At 44.9% G+C, this 19,491-nt stretch overlaps 1 protein-coding gene across 2 annotated transcripts in view; it reads right to left on the bottom strand.

Moving 5' to 3' along the window:
- STARD8 (StAR related lipid transfer domain containing 8) overlaps window positions 1-19,491 on the bottom strand; it is a 131,472-nt gene that overhangs the window by 33,909 nt on the left and 78,072 nt on the right. The window lies entirely within an intron of this gene.

Below are 19,491 nucleotides of genomic sequence, written 5' to 3'. Positions count from 1 at the left end.
AAGCTCTACAAGGCCCCTAAACTCATGATCAGCTAGGCAGCTCACTGTCACCAGGGAAGGCCCGAAATGCAGATTGGCTTTAAAAAGGGGCAACTTCTTCTCTGCAGTATAAAACCAGTATAAAACCCACTGGATGTCAAGAAAGCCATTGGGAACACTGCCTGAGTAAATACTCTTCCCATCCCAGTTCACCAGCCCAACATCTCCTCTTCCAGTCTCTCAATAATATCCACTTCTTCCACAAGGTCCAGAAGAAATGAGGTTATGATTTAAAAGAAAAAAACATGCAAAGAACCCCACTTTTATGTTTCCCAATGTGTACCATTGTCTATGAGTCCATATCCCAGACTCCTTGATGCAGGGACTCTATTTTGCATATTGTTGGGGCTGAATTGTGGCACAGTGCCTCCTAGTGGTTCCCATCAGGAAATAGGCTAGAGAGAGACATGGAGACAGAGAGTTTAGGACCGAGGTAGTCAACAGGTGGACCACGGGCCAAATCCGGATTGCCAAATGCGTTTGAACGGACAGTGAAAACTTTTTATTTACTTATTATCATCATTGTTATTGTGGTGTGAAAAATGTTTCTCTGGAGTCTGGACCTTGACTATACATTGACCAAAAAATTTGGACCTTGATAAAAAAAAATAATTGAATACTCCTGGTTTTAGGTGTTCTCTGAGTCAGACACTGGATCTGGTTTATGCATCATGTTGTTGATGGAATTGTCACGTAAAAGCATTTCCCTAAAACTCCCTGCTTTCCTGAGAATATTATATGAATAATAAACAACAAACAACATGTTAAGATGGTGTAAAAAAGATGCCAGGATTTAGTCCCATTCGTGTTTTCTTGGAACCTTTTTAATTTTAATTAAAATAGAGGTTTTATTTTTAATTTTTCCTGCTTCCATGTTGGGAACCCAGATAACAGCATCAAACTACTAAATGAGATTCATAAAGGAAAACTGACTAGAAACAAAGTGAAATTGACTCATTTCACTACTGAAAGTGCAAAAATTACTCATCATAGACAACACAAATGACTATAGAAATCCATGGCATGTTGGCCATGACAGCGGACGTGCACTTGAATTGCAAAAAGAAAGTACACTGAGTGTGCAGAGTAATCTGATCACACCTCCCCCCTTTTCAGGTTTCTCTAGGTAGGATCACCGGGAGAAGCAATGTGAAATTTAAGGTCCAGTTCTACACCTTTTGGAGCTGCAGCACATAAGGTGCAAACCCAAGGGGAGAATGGGGCAAAGATGGCTTTAAATCACCTTTGCATCCTCTGGATTCTGGGCCAGCTGTGGGCTGACATGCCCCATACAGAAATTAGAATAGCCACAGAGGTTGCTCAAAATTATAGCAACCTTCAAGGGCTGTCTCTAGGTTGTAACCCTCTGTCGTGCCGGGGTGGTAGATACACCCCCGCCAGCATGCACTTTACACTGGTGCTCACAGGAAGAGATGTTCAGGACTAATTATGCAGGCCCTAAGCTGTGCTTGTGCAGAGGCAGTTCTTCTCTAGTCACTTCTAGCACCTTTAGGGCCCCTAAACACCAGCTAAAGTGGCAAATAGGGGTTGGAACAGGGGGTAGAATCTCTTCCTGAGTGTTTTTAGGGACCAGGGAAAAACCCCAAGCAACAAATAACTGCTCTGTTAAGCCTTGTAACAGAGAGAGAGAGAGCTAGAAACACCAGAGGGGAACAGCAAAACACGGACAGGTCTAAAACCAGCAAGACTCAAGCACTGGAGGCAGATTTAGTTACAACTAGAAAACTATTTCCTAGAGCTCCATCTCTGCACCTCCCCTTTAAAAAAAGTACAATACAACCAGCACCCCAGGATTCCAGAATTTCAGTGCAAGTTTCCAAATTCCCCATAAAAAAAGTCTCACACAAGCAATTACTGCGTGAAAAGAAAACCACATCACAAAAATGCCCATAATGGAAAGCTATGATAAGCTAAAGCAAAAGATGCTTGGCATATGTGAAGGGGAGTGCAGCTCTTTCTATTAGATTCCATCTCAGCTCTGACATTAGTGTGTGCAGCACTTAGGGGTGGGTTTTCTTTCCATCCTGGTTTAAAATAAACTATTGCATAATAAGTTAAATATGCAGAAGTGGAACTTAATTTCTCTCCTTAGTCTGTAAATGTAAATGCCTTCCTATTTATTATGGCACCTACAGAAAATGCTGGTATGTCTGCTGGGCTATGGAGAACACATCTGTTTCTTAAGAAGACTGGAATCTGAAACAATAATTTTACATGTAGGACTCGGATCCCTACTTATGCTAAACATACTGGGCCAGATTCATCCCAGCTGTAACTGCACTGGAGTTATAGCAGGGATGAATTTTGCCGGTGATGCCTTGTTCTGCTCTCACTGATGTTGGTACAACCTCATTGAATTTGACGCTAGAATCGGACTGCGTGGGTGTACCTGACAGCAGAATTCGGTCCATTAAGTGTACAATGCACTCATCTCTCTCCTTGATATTGATGATAAATATATATCTATGAAACTGAGCTGGAGAAAAGCAGTGCAGAATGTATGATTAGGAACAATCCCATGCTGGCCCCTGGGTATGGAGTAAATAGTTAAATAGGTGTTTTTCAGCTGTAGTGCAGTCGAGGGTAAACTCGGGTCACCTGAATTCACCCACTTCTAATCTGGGGAATAATTAAGATTAGCTCAGATTAATTAACTCACTTTAAAAAAAAAAAAAAAAAAACTACACCGCCATGTTTTCCAGCTTCATTTTCTATAATTCTGTGATGTGATGCTGCAGGCCTGATTCTCCTCTCTCTTTTACTCTTGATTTACACCAGCGTAAGGGAGAGGGGAATGAGCTCCTGTGTCTCCTGCTCACACCAAGAAGTGCAGAGGAAGCAAAGCAAATGGAATTATTCCATCCCTGCCCCTCAAAGACATTTAACATTAAAGCATGTGAATAATGAGGTGACATTCCAACACTAAAGTCTTCCAGCCATTAGCTAAACAGCTCCGTCCCCGGTCACCATGGGGCTGGGAAACCCAGCTCTGAATTTTGCAGTCTGGTCCCATCTCTCGTACAAACATTTGGTGTGAGGAGCAGTTTTTTAGAATGAGAGAGGCGTGCCAAGTTTTTACATCCTGTAGCCCAGAAGCATTCACCATCCACACCTGAATCAGAGGCTCCATGGTTTGGCACACATCACTGATAAATAGTAGTTGATTTTGTCTATTCATGTAACTCCCTGTACAATCAGCCAATGTCGTAAACTTTAACAGCCACGAGCACAGATAGGGTTTGGAGATACGATTGGGAAACTCTACTGGACACTGTCCCAGATGCTGTGGGTTTCCATAATTACCTTCACTCAGTTACTAGGGCTCACAAAGCTTTGGAAACAGCACCCTGCTGCACTGCCAAGAAGTAATTGTTCAAATGCCTCCATCACACTCAAACCCTGAAATAGTCCGTCTACTTTTCACAGCACTGATTTTGTCATGACTGAGGAACCCTTGGGAATCTAAAACACCGGCAGGCAGAAAGTCAACAGAGAACAGCCACGGATTGGTGCCTGGCTGGGAGCTAGAGCTGCTGCGGAGGAAGAGAACTCACAAGTCAATGACAGAACCAATTTAGACAGTTACACAGCTTAAGAAATGGATCACTTGACTGTTTACATCCCAGACATTTACTGTGCTATGCAGTATAAACAAGAAGAGTGAGCTGGGGGAAGGAATGCTCTCTGAGTCAGCTGAGGACAGGCACTACTTAACAAATACAGAGGAGCATGTGTGTGTGTGTGTGCATGTTTGTGCACGTGTGTGTACATAGGATAGGTGCATTCATCTTTTGAGGAGGTGAGAGAGGTCCCTCCCTTTAGGAGACCCTTATTTGCTTCCCCAACATCCTTCAATAAGGTCCCATATCACAGCTACACTTTCTTCCAGCTGAGAAGGGATGGATACTGTTCTCTAGGAAGTGCAGCCTCACTGGTCTTGAGTCAGCCCAGACTAATGGGCCGGTCCACTCCATTCCCTCTGATCCTGTAAACCTGGTCAAGGCACTAGTCTCTTTCTCCTCTGCAAATCCATTGGGGGTAGAGGGAGGGGTTGCTTAATCACAGTGCTTTGTTTTTCAGTAAGCCAGAGACTCACCCCTTTGAGAATACGAGCACCAAATGAATGTGCAGGGACAAGAAGAGCAGAGGCCTAAGATACCCCACCCCCAAACTCAAATGGTGCCCTCCTGGGTGCCGACAAGTATCAGCTCAGAGACCTTGCAGGACTCTCCATATACTTAGCAAGCTCTCTCTCCTTAGTACAGAGAGAGGGGTGGCATGAAGGGCCCTGACAAGCTAACGAGCTGCTGTTCTATTATCAAAACAAACTTCCCAGATAGGACAATGTGCTTGTTTACTCCCAACCACCTGCAGCCTGCAAGTGTCCCCTGGATCTTGCAGGAGCTCAGAGTCCTTCTCCGGAAGTGTCTGCTGAATGGCTTTGTTTAGGCTCCCCGCCTTTTCTTCTTTTGTCCCGCTCATGTCTCCTTTCAGTTCCAGGATTATCTCCCTGAAGTTACCTCTGTCCCACATACGCCTGTGGGTACTTTGCCCTGTTCATTCCCAGACGTATTGACATTAGAAGTAAAAAATCTTAGTATCACTGCACCCTCTCTGCATTAGTTTCCTCATCCGTAAAATGGAGACAACATTCCCCTTCCTCCCAGGAGGATTGTGAAGATTCAGTAACATACGTAACGTGCTCGGAGGGTGGAGAGTGCACAGTGTTATTGTTTGAAGAAATTTAGATTTGGAAATGCCATTCTGGCTATGCCCAGGACACTATTTCCTCCACATGCCCAGGCACGTATCTGCAGTTCCATGCACGGAAGCTTTTATTTCACTGATTGGATATTCAGTGAGCTCCTTGTCAGTCGTGGTTCTCTTTCTTCCTCTTTTAAAAACAAAAGAAATTCAACACAAAAAACAAACGTCACCGTGACATTACACCTCGTATTTGACATGCACTAACATCACAGTGCAGCTATAGAGAGAGATCTTATTTAGGATTATGAGATATACAAAAATATATGGACTGAAAGGCCAACTTCTGCCCCACTGTGCATCCCACTGCCATAACTTAAGATTTCCCACCTTGTGTGTTCACAATCTCAACCCTAGTGATGCAGTAGATTTTTAAATATAATCCTTCGAACATCTGGAATGCTTACACTAATGGGTTTCAACGTCCTTTTAAAACACAAGGGCCAGATTTACATTCCTGTATGCAGCTCCCATTGACCAATGAGAATTGCCAAGTATCTTTTTCCAAAGGCAGAATCTGCCCTCAAATAAATTAGGTCATACTCTCGACCTCCTCGTTCAACATTTGCCTCACTGGGCCAGTATATCTTGATATTCACCTTGATAGAAGCCAATCCCACCTTACGGTGCACTGAAGATTACGGGAGTACTAAAATCAGCCAAACTGCTGCAGCTCTGAGGACATGGCAGCACTGCAGGCTCAGGTTAGAGGGGCTGCAGAAGACCTGTTTTGAGGGGGATAGACAGAGGCAGGCCACTCTGCACTGCTGGTCACGGAGCTTTCTTTGAGCTGCAGTTATCTTCTTCTGCCTTCTTGTTTACTAGCTAAATGAAGGAGGAAGTGGCCAGACAGGCCCATGGGGTTTACAGCAACAGGGGGATTGTGTCTGCTTCTCTGTGTGCTTTGCTTTTATAATCAGGAACATACAGTGCACAAAGGACAGGAATAGCCGGACATGCATTTAGCAGGGGTAGGTCACATGTGCTCGCGCGTGGGATGAAATTCTATGCGGTCCCTCCATCACAGGTAATTATATGCACACGTTTCCCGCGCACATTTCCACCCTTCTGTGCATTTTATCCCTTTTACTCCTCCTTGGCCACGGCAGGATGCTTCCTCTCATGACCCTCAGCTTGCACCTGAGAGCAAGAGTGTGATGGTTGCTCAGGGGTTAAACGTGACGTGTTCAAACTCTGCAGCTGCATAACAGATGTCTAGCAGAAACAAGGGAGCGTGAAGGGTGCTAATGGGAAAAAGAAAGACAGAGCACACAGCAGGCAAAACCCCTCTCAACCCTTCTTTCCTCCTCCCCCACTGCATTTCCTCAGCTTTTGATTGAGATACCACGACGGGACGGGGAGACCCAAGAATGACACAGCCAACTCCAACCTCAGCTTTTCTTTGGGGACGGGAGGTCCAAAGGACCAGGGCAACTTGCCCACTGTGGTGCTTGGGAAAAGGAGCTAGGAAGGCAAACTAATGGTGCAGGAGGCCCCTTCGAGCTTTGGTCTGTCAGGATCAGCCACCTCCTTCATCGTGGATTGGTTACATTTGCCTGGATCTAGATCTTGGACTGCCAAGTTACCGTTTTTATTCTGCACACTTTAAATTAGTCCCTGCCTGAGTTTTATACTAGTGCTAGATTTGTTCCACTTAGTCACTTGGGCTCTTTTTAAAAAAACTGTATTGAATCTTTCAATAAAAATAAAATAGGCATTTCAAAACACGTTTGGCCAGACAAAATATCCAGCTGGGACTAACCTGGAACTCACACAACTCGTTGCATTTGTGCCCCAGAGGAGAAGAGTAGCCCACCTACCTTGACCCTGGCCCGCCGGCAGGCTCTCACAGCTGAATGTGAAATGAGGAGCATGTGGAGTGACACACAGACACACAAACCAACCAGAAGGAAAAGCCCACGGATGTGCACAAACAGTTCAAATTCTGGTCTGTGTAGGTGTAACCACACCGATTCCAAGAATCCCCAGAAACGCTACCCTCAATTCATCTCTCCGCCAGTCTCTGTCAGATAGGACGAGCTGCACATTGAAATAGGTTTTGGTGAGGGGAAGGAGGAGGTAGGTGTTGGGAAAATAAGGGTAAAAAACAACCTTTAAATATGAAGAGAAGTAGCTATTTTCAGTTCACAAACCCCTAACAAGCTAAAACAACAAGACACTCGAGTGCAATCTACTTCAGAAACAGGAACTTTAACCAAATTTCTGCTGCAGTTGATTAGACACATGGCCTCTAATTTCTACCCCCACCCTGACATACATACATACACACAATTCTGCACCCTTAATCAGTGTCAGCAATCAGCACAGACAATCACAGGCACAAAGGGCAGCGTTTTGACTTCTCAGCACTCAATCTGGAGCTGCTGTCAGGCAGTCAGACATCTATGTTCCGTCATCTGAACCCACAACCCGACGGTGGACACATTATTGCAGATGCAATATTATAGGCAATGTTTACAAGACTGACCCAAAGAGCAGATCTTTCAAAGTGGAAGTGATGTTGGGTAACTTGGGGTATCTTTTTGCATCGGCATCTCTCAATGTTTAAGGGACAGCAGCACCTCTGCCAACCCGCTGCCTCTTTTACAGGTCACTCACACAGGCAGGCATGAGCACACACCTTTAATTGCAGCAGCTCCTTTACTACACAAGGAGTGAGGAGATGTGTCTCTCTCCCTACTCCATGCTCCTAGATGGCCGCCCAGCCATTAATGTATTGACATATTTAACTAATTTCTATAGCTCTTAGTGCAGTGGTGAATTATGGCTGCCATTTTTGCCAGAGAGCATTATTGTACACCATGTGAAGTCAGGACAGCGAGCATCATTTAAGTCGGCCTGTGGGGAGAGGGTCAGACCCAGGGAAAGTATAGCCAGTTTACTAAAAAGTCCGAATGGGTGGCAGCTCTAAATTTGGCCAGGAGTCATTGCACAGAACTGCTCTCCTCTCTGTCACGTTATTTTCGGCTGCTCTGGCATCAGCAGAGCCAGACTTCTTACCAATCCTACATACCTTTTGAAGCGTCCTTGCTGTACTAAAACCTACTGACTTTTCTCAATGCCATTGAAAATCACGCACTTTCTCAACGGCTTGAACTGTTAAATCCAGACATTAAAAAATAATCATAACTTGCTACGTCCCTCAATTTTTATGTATTTGTTTATTATGTAGAAAGATCAGTGCTTGTTAGTAGGAGAACCCCACAGAGAATTACTGTGCTGCAACCTTTTGGCAGAATTTTAAAACAATCCAGTCTCTAGGCAAGCAAAGACTCCAGCTGACTTCAACGGTTCCAGAAGAGCTGCAAACCCAGATCATTATTTGCCATAACCAGTTGCGAACATAAAACCCCTTAAATGCCAGCATGGTTAACCAGATTCCATCTAGTCAGTATGTTTTCTACAGTAAGACTATTGTGGTGCACACACAAGCTGATGTCCCATATATGAGAGCTGCTGCCCACACGCACTGATTGTCCAGGAGCAGTGAAAGCTGAATTCCCAGCTCAGGCACAAGGGGCTACTTTAGGCTTCAGACCTGAAGAACAGATTTCCCCACTTTTTAAAAAAAATGTGCTGCCACAAAGAATGACAGTTTCCACTAGTTCTCCAGCTCTCTGGAACAATCTGCCTCCTCTCCATCTCACCAATCCCTGCACTTCAGACACTGAGGGTTTGTCTCTATGATCATTTAGTTTGCAGCAAGCTGGGGTGGGAATCTACCTTGCACTAGCCTGCTGCAGACTAAGTGTCTGTGTGGATCCTGCTGACACAGCTAATCCACTTTGATCTAGTCCTGTTTCAAAGAGGACTAGAACAAAGTGCATTAATTAACTGTTCATGAGCATCAGCAGGGTCCACATGGAAAACTAGTCTGCAGCAAGCTCATGCAAGGTAGAATCACACCCCAGATTGCTGTGAATAAATTATTCACACAGACAAACCCTAAAATGTAATTCCAAATCCACCTCCACTATTTCCAATGAGTTGTCTGTCAGCCAGTAGCCCAGACTGGCACTTTGGCCAAACCTTGCCTCTCATCCATTCGCCCCATCTGACTATCACACCTGGTGCGTTGGGAGCTAGATGTATAAACATATTTAGGTCCCAATTCTGCAGAGGTTTAGGCCAGGTCTACATTACAAACTTACATCTGTAGGACTACATCACTCAGGGTGTGAAAAATCCACACCCTGGGGCAACGTAGTTATACCAGCTTAGCCCCCAGTTTAGACAGTGCTAAGTTGACAGGAGAGCTTCTCCCAGCGACATAGCTACCACCTCTCATGGAGGTGGATTAAATATGCTGACATTTGCTTGCACTATGTCACTTGTGTTATGTGTATAAATCAGGATGTGCTCCTGCAAACACTTATGCATGAAAGTAACCTTGCTCATATAAGTAGCCACATGTAGTCAATGGAACTACTCAGATGAGTAAAGTTACTCATGTGCATAAACGTTTGTAGGATCAGGCTCCTAGACTGTAAACTCCCTATGGCAGGGACCTTGATTACTTCAGTCTGGAAGACCAAAGTCCACCTGCAGCACTATGGAATTAATAAAAAATCATCTGTGTTCTCTTGCAATCCTATCAAGACACTCACTTCATTAGGATACTATCAGCATTATTACTGCATTGGTCATTAATACAGCTGCATAATTCTCATTGGCAGAGCAATTCTCATTGGCACTGAGTACAAATGAGTCCTTTTCCCTCCTAGCACCCTGCCTTCATAGCTGCATCTCTCGCTCCAAATGTTAAGTTTTAAAAAGTAAATCTTCCCAGGCTACAAAATTCAGCTGTGGCATGGTTGGCACTTCAATTATTTCTACGGCTTCCTGCCAACCCCAGCTCCTGTCCTTATCGGCTCCCTCTGCAGGAGGGCAGGTACAGGGTCAGAGAGCACAGAAAGGCATATTGGCATGCACCCAGGAAGCAATAAAAGTTTAGTAGAGCTGGCATGCGAAAGAATCAGAGAACTTTTATCAGTTCGGTTGACGGCGTGAGAAATAAGCCCAAATATTAAAAGGGCTAGAGAGTCTTACTATGGCAATAAACTCTTAACCCTGGAGGGCAGGTGAAAACTACACACACTGTAACTGACATTGGACTATGTTCTGTTGCTCCCACACCCTGAATTTTTGTGCTTCCTCTTATCAATGCTTTTCAGGACTCGCATCTAGCAGCGCAGCAAATGGTCTGACTGCAGCCCCTCTCTCAACAGAGAATATGAAGCAGAAGAAATCACCTTTCAAGGCAACAGCTGCAACTTGTTTCAAGAAAAGTAACATTGTTTTTTTAGAAGGAAAATCTCAACATAAAAGAGGAATTAAATCTCTGAATCCTTCCCCTACCCCTCAACATAACACCCCAAGCAAACTAACAAGCTGCAATAGGAAATACTGTTTTCTAAAACCCTTTTGCAGAAAAAAGGTTCATTTTACAAACTACTTCCACCTCCCCCTTTAAGGCTGACTTGCAAGCGGAAATCTTTTACAGGGGTGGAAATGCAAAGCTCAGAGACAAACAGACTCACCATGGCTGAAATTGTTAATCCTGGTTTTGTTCATTGGAAATTGCAGATTAAATGAAGGGGGAAGGGGGGAAAGCATGACCACCATCCCCCTTCATCCGCTCCTGCAGCCAGCCCAAGCACCATCCACCGGAGATGGGAGGATTCCCAACCCAAATTCCTTCCTGCAGGCTGTAAACTGGAGATCTGTGTTCCCTTCCACCCAGGCCTGATCTGCCCTTGTTGACCTCGTTCGTACTGAGCGCCACCTCGTTCGTTCCTAGAACAAACGGGGATTTCTACAACTTGTGCGGTCAGGGGGCTGAACCGTTTAAATAGCAGGGGTGGGAGCAGGAGAGAGAGAAAGTGAGAGCAATAATGAATGTACGTGCGTGCAGCTTAACCATTTCAAGTTCTTCTTAAACTCTGCCTCTGGACAGAGGCATGGTTTTCTGCCAGAGCAACTCGCTTAAAAGAACGCATGGTCTCATGGCATACGCGAGTGTGCAGTACAGCAAATAAATAAGCAGTCTAGAAGATACATTATAGAGGCTCTCCTGCATTGGCCACGGGGCATGCCCTAGATGGGAGCTCACAAGACTTTGCCAGTTCCAGCCTCTACAGCCAAAATTTCAAACCTGGGTGCTTAACCAGGGTGCCCATATCCATACCAGACACCAAAATAAAAGCTTTCAGAAGTGCCGAGCAGCCCTGGCTCCTACTTTTTGGGTATACTTCCCCCTCCCTGCCGCAGCCCTCCCTCACTAACATGCAGCTTCCTAAAACGGAATTGACTGGGGACGTGCGACATTACACAATGGCATAATCAAAAAGGAGGAAAACTGAGTGGAGGCAAGAAAACATGTCCTATTCAAGCAGAAACGGACCAGTCAAGTCCCTCTCCTTAACTTTCAGCTGGGTGGTTTTTACTAGTAAAATATGTGCTTTAAAAAAAGGGGGCACTATAAGCCAGGTACACAACTAGAGACTTGGGCTGTACCCACTTAGAGCAGGTCTGAATCTGGTGTGCACTTCAGAACAATGGTAAAAGATGGTCAATCCAGCAAGAACGCAGAGAGAGCCACAAGCAATGGAGGAAGGATGATCCAGCAGTTTGGGCACTAATAGCTGGCATTCAGGAAACCCAGGTTCAATTCCCTGCTCCACTGAAGAATTCAGGTGTGACCTTGGGCAAGTCACTTAGTCTCTGTGTGCCTCAGTTGCCCACCTGTAAAATGGGAACGATAGTAATTCTCTGCCTCCCAGGGGCTCTGTGAGGAGAAATACATTAAAGACGGTGAGGTGCACCGATGCTATGGTGAGGAGGGCCATATAAGTGTGTTAGACAGACTAGCAAGAGACTTGGGAAATGTTCTAGTACATAGGGAAGCTTCAACTATGGTGAGATTTGTGTGTGTCACAAAAAGCACATTCTTTGCAATTCCTGATTCAGTGTTTCTGGCATAAATAATGTACAATATGAGTTGGGAGATCAACCAGTTTGTGGGGGAGGATTTGGGGCTGAAATGAAGAGCAGGACAGACTGGGGAGAGGTGCAATGGGAACTGCATCTTCAAGCAAGCCTTCCAACGGACTAGAATGAACCTCTCCAGTACACAGTACAGTGGCAATCAACATTACCAGGCACTACGTGTAACATTTCCACCAACACAGGAGGAGTCAAAGGTCACTTCCAAAGGAGATCTCATGTGCTTGCAATGTAAAGAAGGTGCTGGGCTTTAATGTGAGCAACACTAGTATACTTTCTATTTACAGGGACGATCCCACCATCTTTTACTGAACCCTCAGCTTTAGTCAGATACTTTGTTAAAGAATCAGTAAAACTACCTCATGGTTTGTCTAAACATGGAGCTATTTCAGAATAACCATTCCTGACTAACTGTGTGTGTGGCCACCCTTATTCTGGAATAAGGGTGTCCACACATGGGTGGGGAGGAATAGCTTTTGGCCTTTAAATCCACAGCCTACCTTAATCCTAATTAACTTTCAAGTGTAGACAAGCCCTGAACAGTGTAACAGGCAAGCTGAATCTCTGAACTCACTGCCCTGGATTCTTTTACAGTCTCTAGCAGGGAAAGAAGATCAGGTACTTCTTCTGTCCCACTTGAAGATGAGCCAGCAACAAAGACAGATATTCCACCAATAATAAATAATAACTATATTTATATTTTACAGGGCCTTTCTGTATATGTACACACAAGGAAAACATTTCCCCACCACTGACATGCAGCCACCTCTGGAGTGGAACGTGAACTCTGTTAAACAGCACATAGCGCTGCTGCACAAGAGTTTAGGCCAGGATGTAAAAAAAAATCCCACATCCGGCCAACACCACAGGACGAGTTGACTAGGCAGAATGACATTAATCAAAGTGTCATTTGGCCAGGACACAGAAACTAACAGCATTTGCACCAGTGTTCGGGATTAATTCTCCTCATTCAACACACACAGAGAAACGGGGTGTGTGTGTGTGTGTGTGTGTGTAAGGGAGCTGTTTGGGGGGGGGGGGGGGGGGTTGTTGGGGGAAGGTGTGTCCGTCCAGGATATTCGTGATCCCTTCCCCCACTCAAAAGGATCTCAGTACAATTCTTCTCAGGAAAAGCCTCTTCCATGTTATCCCCAGCCGGACCTTCCTGTCATTAGTGCTTCAGTGGCGCCACTGAAGGAAAACAGACCATAATTTCCAAGAGCAACAAATGATGATCAGCTGCCTCATGGGCATGGAGTTGGCCAATATTTCTGGGTGGGGGAAAAGGGAGGAGAGAATTTTTCCTGGCTCCAAAGACGATGGAAGTGACTACTTGTCCACTTGCCTGGAAGGAGCTGAAATATTGCCCAGAGCAGAGGGCTGAGTGGGTCCAGGAAGCCAATGGCTCCTTCTTGGAAGGAAGGAAGGAAGGAACAGAGTGTCCCATGTTGCTGCTCTTCTGCAGGGTAGAAGAGGAGGAACAGAGGAGCAGACTGGCTTTGGCACAGGAAAGAGAGCACAAGGGGCAAAGGAAAAAAAGAGCTAGGATGCCTAAGGCCTCCTGAGTGTCCTGATGGGCAGTAGTCCCAGAGAAACCCTGCCCAGAGGCAAGAGGCCCCAGAATTCATTAATGTGGGGAGAAGGAGGGAGGCAGAAACAAATATTGTAGGATCTGAGGCTGGGCTTTTCAGCTGGCAGCCATCCATTCTCAATGAGCTCTTCTAATCGTGCTTTTAAAGTCAAATCTGGGTTGACTGGAGCAGGCACAAAGAGGTCCTGTTTGTGCCCAAAGTCACACAGTGAATCATTTGCTCCTCCCGACTCTTGGCCACTAGACCTGTCTCCTCCGAAGACCATCATCTGCTGCCATAATCATCATGGAACCTGGAGCAGCTGGAGATGCTGGTGAGCAGCACCTACTGCTGCCTGCTGTATGGGAAACGGAGCCAGGCCCTCAAAGGGGAATAAGACTTGGGTATTTCATACTACTGGCCAAGAACTTTCCCTCAGGTTTTAACACCATGGCTCCACCAATTGCATCAGCCCCCTCACTCCCTAGAGATACAGGGCCTCCCTGACAGAGAGTATTCATGTACTGATCCAAGAGACAATAATCCTCCAAAACATTACTGTCATCTACCGATTGGCAATTACACCCAACTACAATTCTCCAGCAGGTCTCCATTCCCCTAGACTGTAGTGGTGACACTAATGCAGCAAAGGAGACAAAATAACTTCCATGCTTTTGAGATATTAGCTGATGACCAGTGAGAAACAGAAACATTCCCTCATCCCCAGATGATACACTATGGCACAAATGGCCAGATACAATGGGTTTGCTTTCCTTGAGGTCTGATACCAGACCACATGGATCATTGTGACAATTTCTGCATACTTAACCATCACCATAGTCATGACAAAATCCTCTTCCAAAAATATTACCCCCAAAAAACAAGTTACGGAGACATATTGAATTAGCTAGGTAAGCATGAAGCTAAGAATCTGCTAGGCATCAAGCAGGTAATCCTTGTGGAAATGTGGAAGCAGGAGTAAAAGCTTGGAATGAGGGTGCAGCCAGGGAATATGGACCTGAATTTTATATAGGGTTGACCAGAGCCAAATTTGAGACTACAATCCTTTGTCTCTCTGTTCCATTTGAAAATGGTACAATGGAAGGAATAAAAGACCAATGCTTTCTTTTCATTATAGAGCAAACAGCAGCCACTGGAGAGACCAGACCAAATGACTTTTGAGAACTGGTTTTAAAGGACATCACAGGATTTCAGAAAGACAAAAGAGCAACATTTTGTTTTAACATAGAAGCCTCCTTGCCAGGAATGTGGAGAATGTCAGGGAATATTACAAAACAGGATGCAAAGAGAAGTTAGCCTCAAGCACTATTACAATCTCATACGTTAGCCTGATTGTCAGATGCTGAATCCTGATGGAAGCCTATCAGCGAATCTGCCTGGGAAACCAAGGACTGAGCTAGGCTGGTTTGGTTCTGCCTTTTCTTCTGATACCAGAGAATTCAGCAGGACAGCCTCTGCTGTGGTCAGTCTTGAGGGATGAAGGCTCTACCCATTCCCTGCCTGTTTGCCTATCCACTATCATGACCTTGCCATACAACACATAACATTCTTTATGCCTATAGTGCCTTCCATTTAAGGAGCTAAAATTAAATGAACTCCTTGGGAGACAGGAGTCAATGTTCCTATCCCCATTTCACAGATAGGTAAACTGAGGCACTGGGAGGGGCTAAGACTTGCCTGTGGTCACACAGCAAGTCAGTGGCAGAGTCAGGCACAGAATCCAGGAGAGCTGAATAACAGGACCTCCACTTTAACCATTAGACAGACAATACTTCTCAGCTCTTTAGATGGCTTCCTTTGCCACTTTTGTTCATTTACCAAATATATTTGTGCCTTCTACAGCTTTTACATCCCTTCCCACCTGCTCAAACCAGCAGGGAAGTTCTGATGCTGAACCTGTGGCACTAGAGACCTTCCCATAGCTACAGACAGTTAGGCCAGAAGTTCAGGAAGGCTATGAACCGGCAGGGCTAGGCCAAAGGAGACGTTGGGTTTGAAAGGGGCAGGAAACTTTGTTCAACACGCCAATGTCTGCAAGAGCACCACAGGCAACTGAGACCAATTATTGGCAAAGTAAATGTCTTTTAGCAGAAATGAGTATGTTTTTCCCAGCTTCGCTTCCATGTGAAAGTCCCTCTTTAAGTAAAGGAAGCTCCTTCTCCAGGACCAGATTTATCATCTCAGGACTTACTTGCGGGCTTTTAGCCCAGCTGAGCATCGACATGAAAGAACACAATGGTTCTGCCTATTCACACAATATGAAGGGAGGCAGTCTACACATGAAAATAAAGTGGGTCCTCTGTGTTGGGGCATCTCTAGTGGCTAAGGGGCTCCGCATGGAATCCAGGGCAATATGGATTCCTAACCACATTTGCTGCTTTTCAGGGGTTACCTTTGAAAGGCCTTGGGCTTAAAAATCTTAAGGGAATTTTCACTCACTGATACAAAAGGCACCCACCTCCTGTGACCATGGTAATTATAGGCCTGTCAGTCTGACATCGAGTCCCAGGTAAGATAATGGAGTGGCTGATATGGGATTTGAATAAAGATTTTAAGAGGGTAATATAATCAATGCCAAACAACATGGGCTTATGGAAAATAGATCCTGTCAAACCAATACGATATCTTTTTTTGATGAGATTACAAGTTTGGTTGATAAAGGGAAAAGCGTTTATGTAATATACTTAAACGCCTGTAAACCATTTGACTTGGTACTTCAAGACATCTTGATTAAAAAACTAGAAAGATACAAAATTAGCATGACACACATTAAATGGATTAAAAGCAGGCTGGCTAATAACCTCAAAATGTAACTGTAAGTGAGGAGTCATCACTGAGTGGGTGTTTCTCTAGTAGAGTTCTGCAGGGATTGGTTCTTGGCCCTAACACTATTTAACATTATTATTAATGACCTGGAAGAAAACATAAAATCACCACTGATAATTTTCAAATGTCACAAAAATTGTGGGGGTTAGTGTTTGGGTGCTGCTGGTGGCCCGTGAAACACAGGAGGTCAGACTGGATGATCTGATGGTCCCTTCTAGCCGTAAACTCTAGTACTCTAAATAATGAATGATTCTGAGCTATATGGATTGCCTGATAACCTGGACGCAAGCAAACAATATGTGTTTTAACGCAACCAAATGTAAGTGTATATATCTGGGAACAATGAATGTATGCCATTCTTACAGGAGAGGGATTCTATCCTGCGAAGCAGTAACTCTGAAAAAGATCTGGAGGTTGTGGTGGATAATTAATTGAACATGAACTTCCAGTGCAACACTGTGGCCAAAAGGACTCATGATCCTGGGAATGCATAAGCGGGAATCTCAAGCAGGCGTAGAGAGGTTATTTTACCTCTATATTTGGCACTGATGCGACCACTGCTGGACTGCTGTGTCCAGTTCCGGTTCACACTTCAAGGAGAATATTGACAAATTGGAGAGTGTTCATAGAAGAGCCATGAGAATGATTAAGGGATTATAAACCATGTTGTATAGTTATAGACTCAAGGAAATCAATCTGTTTATCTTATCTAAGAGACGGTGAAAGGGTGACTTGATTATAATCTATAAGTACCTACATGGGGAACAAATATTCAATAATTGGCTCTTTAATCTAGCAGAGGAAAGTGTAACATGATCCAATGGCTGGAAGTTGAAGCTAGACAAATTCAGACTGGAAATAAGGCATCAATTTTTAACAATGAGAGTAATTAACTGGATTGTGCATCACAGGCAATTTTTAAATCAAGATTGCATGTTTTTCTAAAAGATCTAATCTAGGAATTATTTTGAGGACGCTCTCTGGCCTGTGCTATGCAGGAGGTCAGACTAGATGACCACAATGGTCCCTTCTGGCATTGGAATCTATGAATCTACAAAACGTCTTTAGCCACTGGCCATAAACCAAGCACACACACGCAAAAATTGCACATGCTACATGAGGTCTGAGCCATCTCATTGTAATTTTGCCTCTGCTCAGTGTAAATCCTGCTATAGCCGGAAGACTGCTTGTGAGGATAGGAAGCCTCTCCCTGACCTTTCCCTCTGGCTTTTAGAGGTATGTTTGTAAGTGCTGGGCTCATTGCTCTGGAGAGTCACTGTCTGCCCTCCCTCAGAATGGCAGTTCTCCAGGAGAATGCTCTCCACCAGAACGGCACATGAAAGCCGAACAGTAAAGGATCCATCTGAACAGTTGCTCCCTTTTGTTTCCAGTATTCAGTTTCTTGTATCATCCATCAGCATCTCTAACCCACCTGCACCGAGGTAACAATGAGCACGGAGCCTAAGAAATACCCTTGGATCACGAGTGCTTGGTATAATCAACTCCAGCCTTTCTGGCCAAATGGGCCTGCCACACAGACTCTGATAGTTAGACAGCTGGTCGCTTCCCCACTGCAACTTGACAGCACTTGCAGGATCAGGACTCAGCTACAGCGTGGCACTGTATGTGGTCTGAGTTCCTACCTGCTGGAGCGCGGGCAGCAGCAGCAGTGGCATGTTCACAGAAGAAGAGATTGTAATTTTGGGTCTAATTTAGTTCCCACTGACTCGAGAGTGGACTGGAAAAGGCATTTACATTGTAACTCCTGGAGGCAGGGATCATGTCCTCCTGTATATATATAATATATATATGTGTGTGTATGAATATATATATATATATATAATGTGCTTTGTGCTGTATGATAACAGAGCTAAATAACAACACCCAACGTGTTTTCCGACATTGCAGACAGCAGCACTCCCAGCTTGGAGCCATCCAGTGCTGCCTCCTCCTTGCTTTTCAAGAGTTTGCACTGAAGCACCTCACACAAGCCTATTCGATGTGACACCAGGGTCATTTTTGCACTTGTTAGGACAGTATTTTAAAGGCACCTTCTATTCTATAGCTAGTTTTATTTTTCACAGCAGTCGGTGCTCATGCGTTTGGTCGCTGACATTGCTGTTAGGAACTCTTCATCTCAGGAACGTGGAGTCGAATGCTGACTGACAATGTAATTGGTGCTCAAGAAACCAGCCCCGCTTCGCTTTAAATGACGTCCATGGCTACTTTTATAGGTCACTAATTCTGAGTCACTGGCTGGGAATTTTCAGAAAGGGCTGAGCTGAGTACCCACATGAACAGCCCAGATCATCACCGGGGCTCAGAACACTGGGGGTTGAGCAGTTTTTAAAAATCTGGGCATCAAAGAACCGAAGTGGAAGGTGCGAAGGACTGTGCGTGTGTGAAAATCTGGCCCCACCATCTCACAAAGTGCCTCTGCCTCTGAGTCTGGCTAGGGTGAGAAGTGCTGACCCCTCACGCTCGTGGGCATGAATGTTTTTAATGAATGTGCCAGCAGGATGACGCTCTGTGGCAATGCCCAGCAAAGTTTGCATCTCCTCCCCCCCAACTTTCCCTCCCCGCTTGAAAGATGCAAGATAAGCTTCAGTCCTAAATAAGCCACTATCAGGGACAAGCATTTGTGTGCATGTACACCACCCCCCCTTGGTTATTTCAACCCGTCAGTGCACACTGAGGGTACAAGCTACACTGCCTGTGGACTGCCTGCCACAGCGAGCCTCCCAGCACAGGTTGCGGGGCTCATGCTAGTGCTGTTAACACTATGGTGTGACTCAGGCTTGGGCTCTGGGGCCTAGGAAGAGGGGTGGGCTTCAGAACCCGAGGCCCAGCCCAAGCCGCAACTTCAAAGTTCTGTCCTTCGAAGTTCTGTTCTAGCCAGCTCCCATAACAAATTAGGGCAATAGCTTTGGCTCTTGAGGGAACTGGGATTATTTAAATTCAAGAGAAGGTGATTACAAGGCACCTGGCTGAAATATTTAATCTAAATAAAGATTACTATAAAAAGTAAATGTATAGACCCCGTTGAGGCTATTGGAGGGACCAGAACTAGGAAATTCACGGTAGGTTTAAACACACCCACCTACGTGCAGGCACACAGAGAGTATTTGAAGAGATGTTAATTCATGGAGATAATAGTGAAAAGGGATTACAGCCAGGTCCCTCATGGATATCCACAGTTTGAATTTAAGGAGAGAAGAATGTA

This window comes from Emydura macquarii, unplaced genomic scaffold, assembly GCF_026122565.2.
Source record: "Emydura macquarii macquarii isolate MOO-44397 ecotype Brisbane River unplaced genomic scaffold, CSIRO-AGI_Emac_v2 contig_1253, whole genome shotgun sequence".
Taxonomy (NCBI): Eukaryota; Metazoa; Chordata; order Testudines; family Chelidae; genus Emydura; species Emydura macquarii.
Note: the sequence above shows the minus strand (reverse complement) of the source record. Positions and strands in the feature narration are given on the sequence as shown.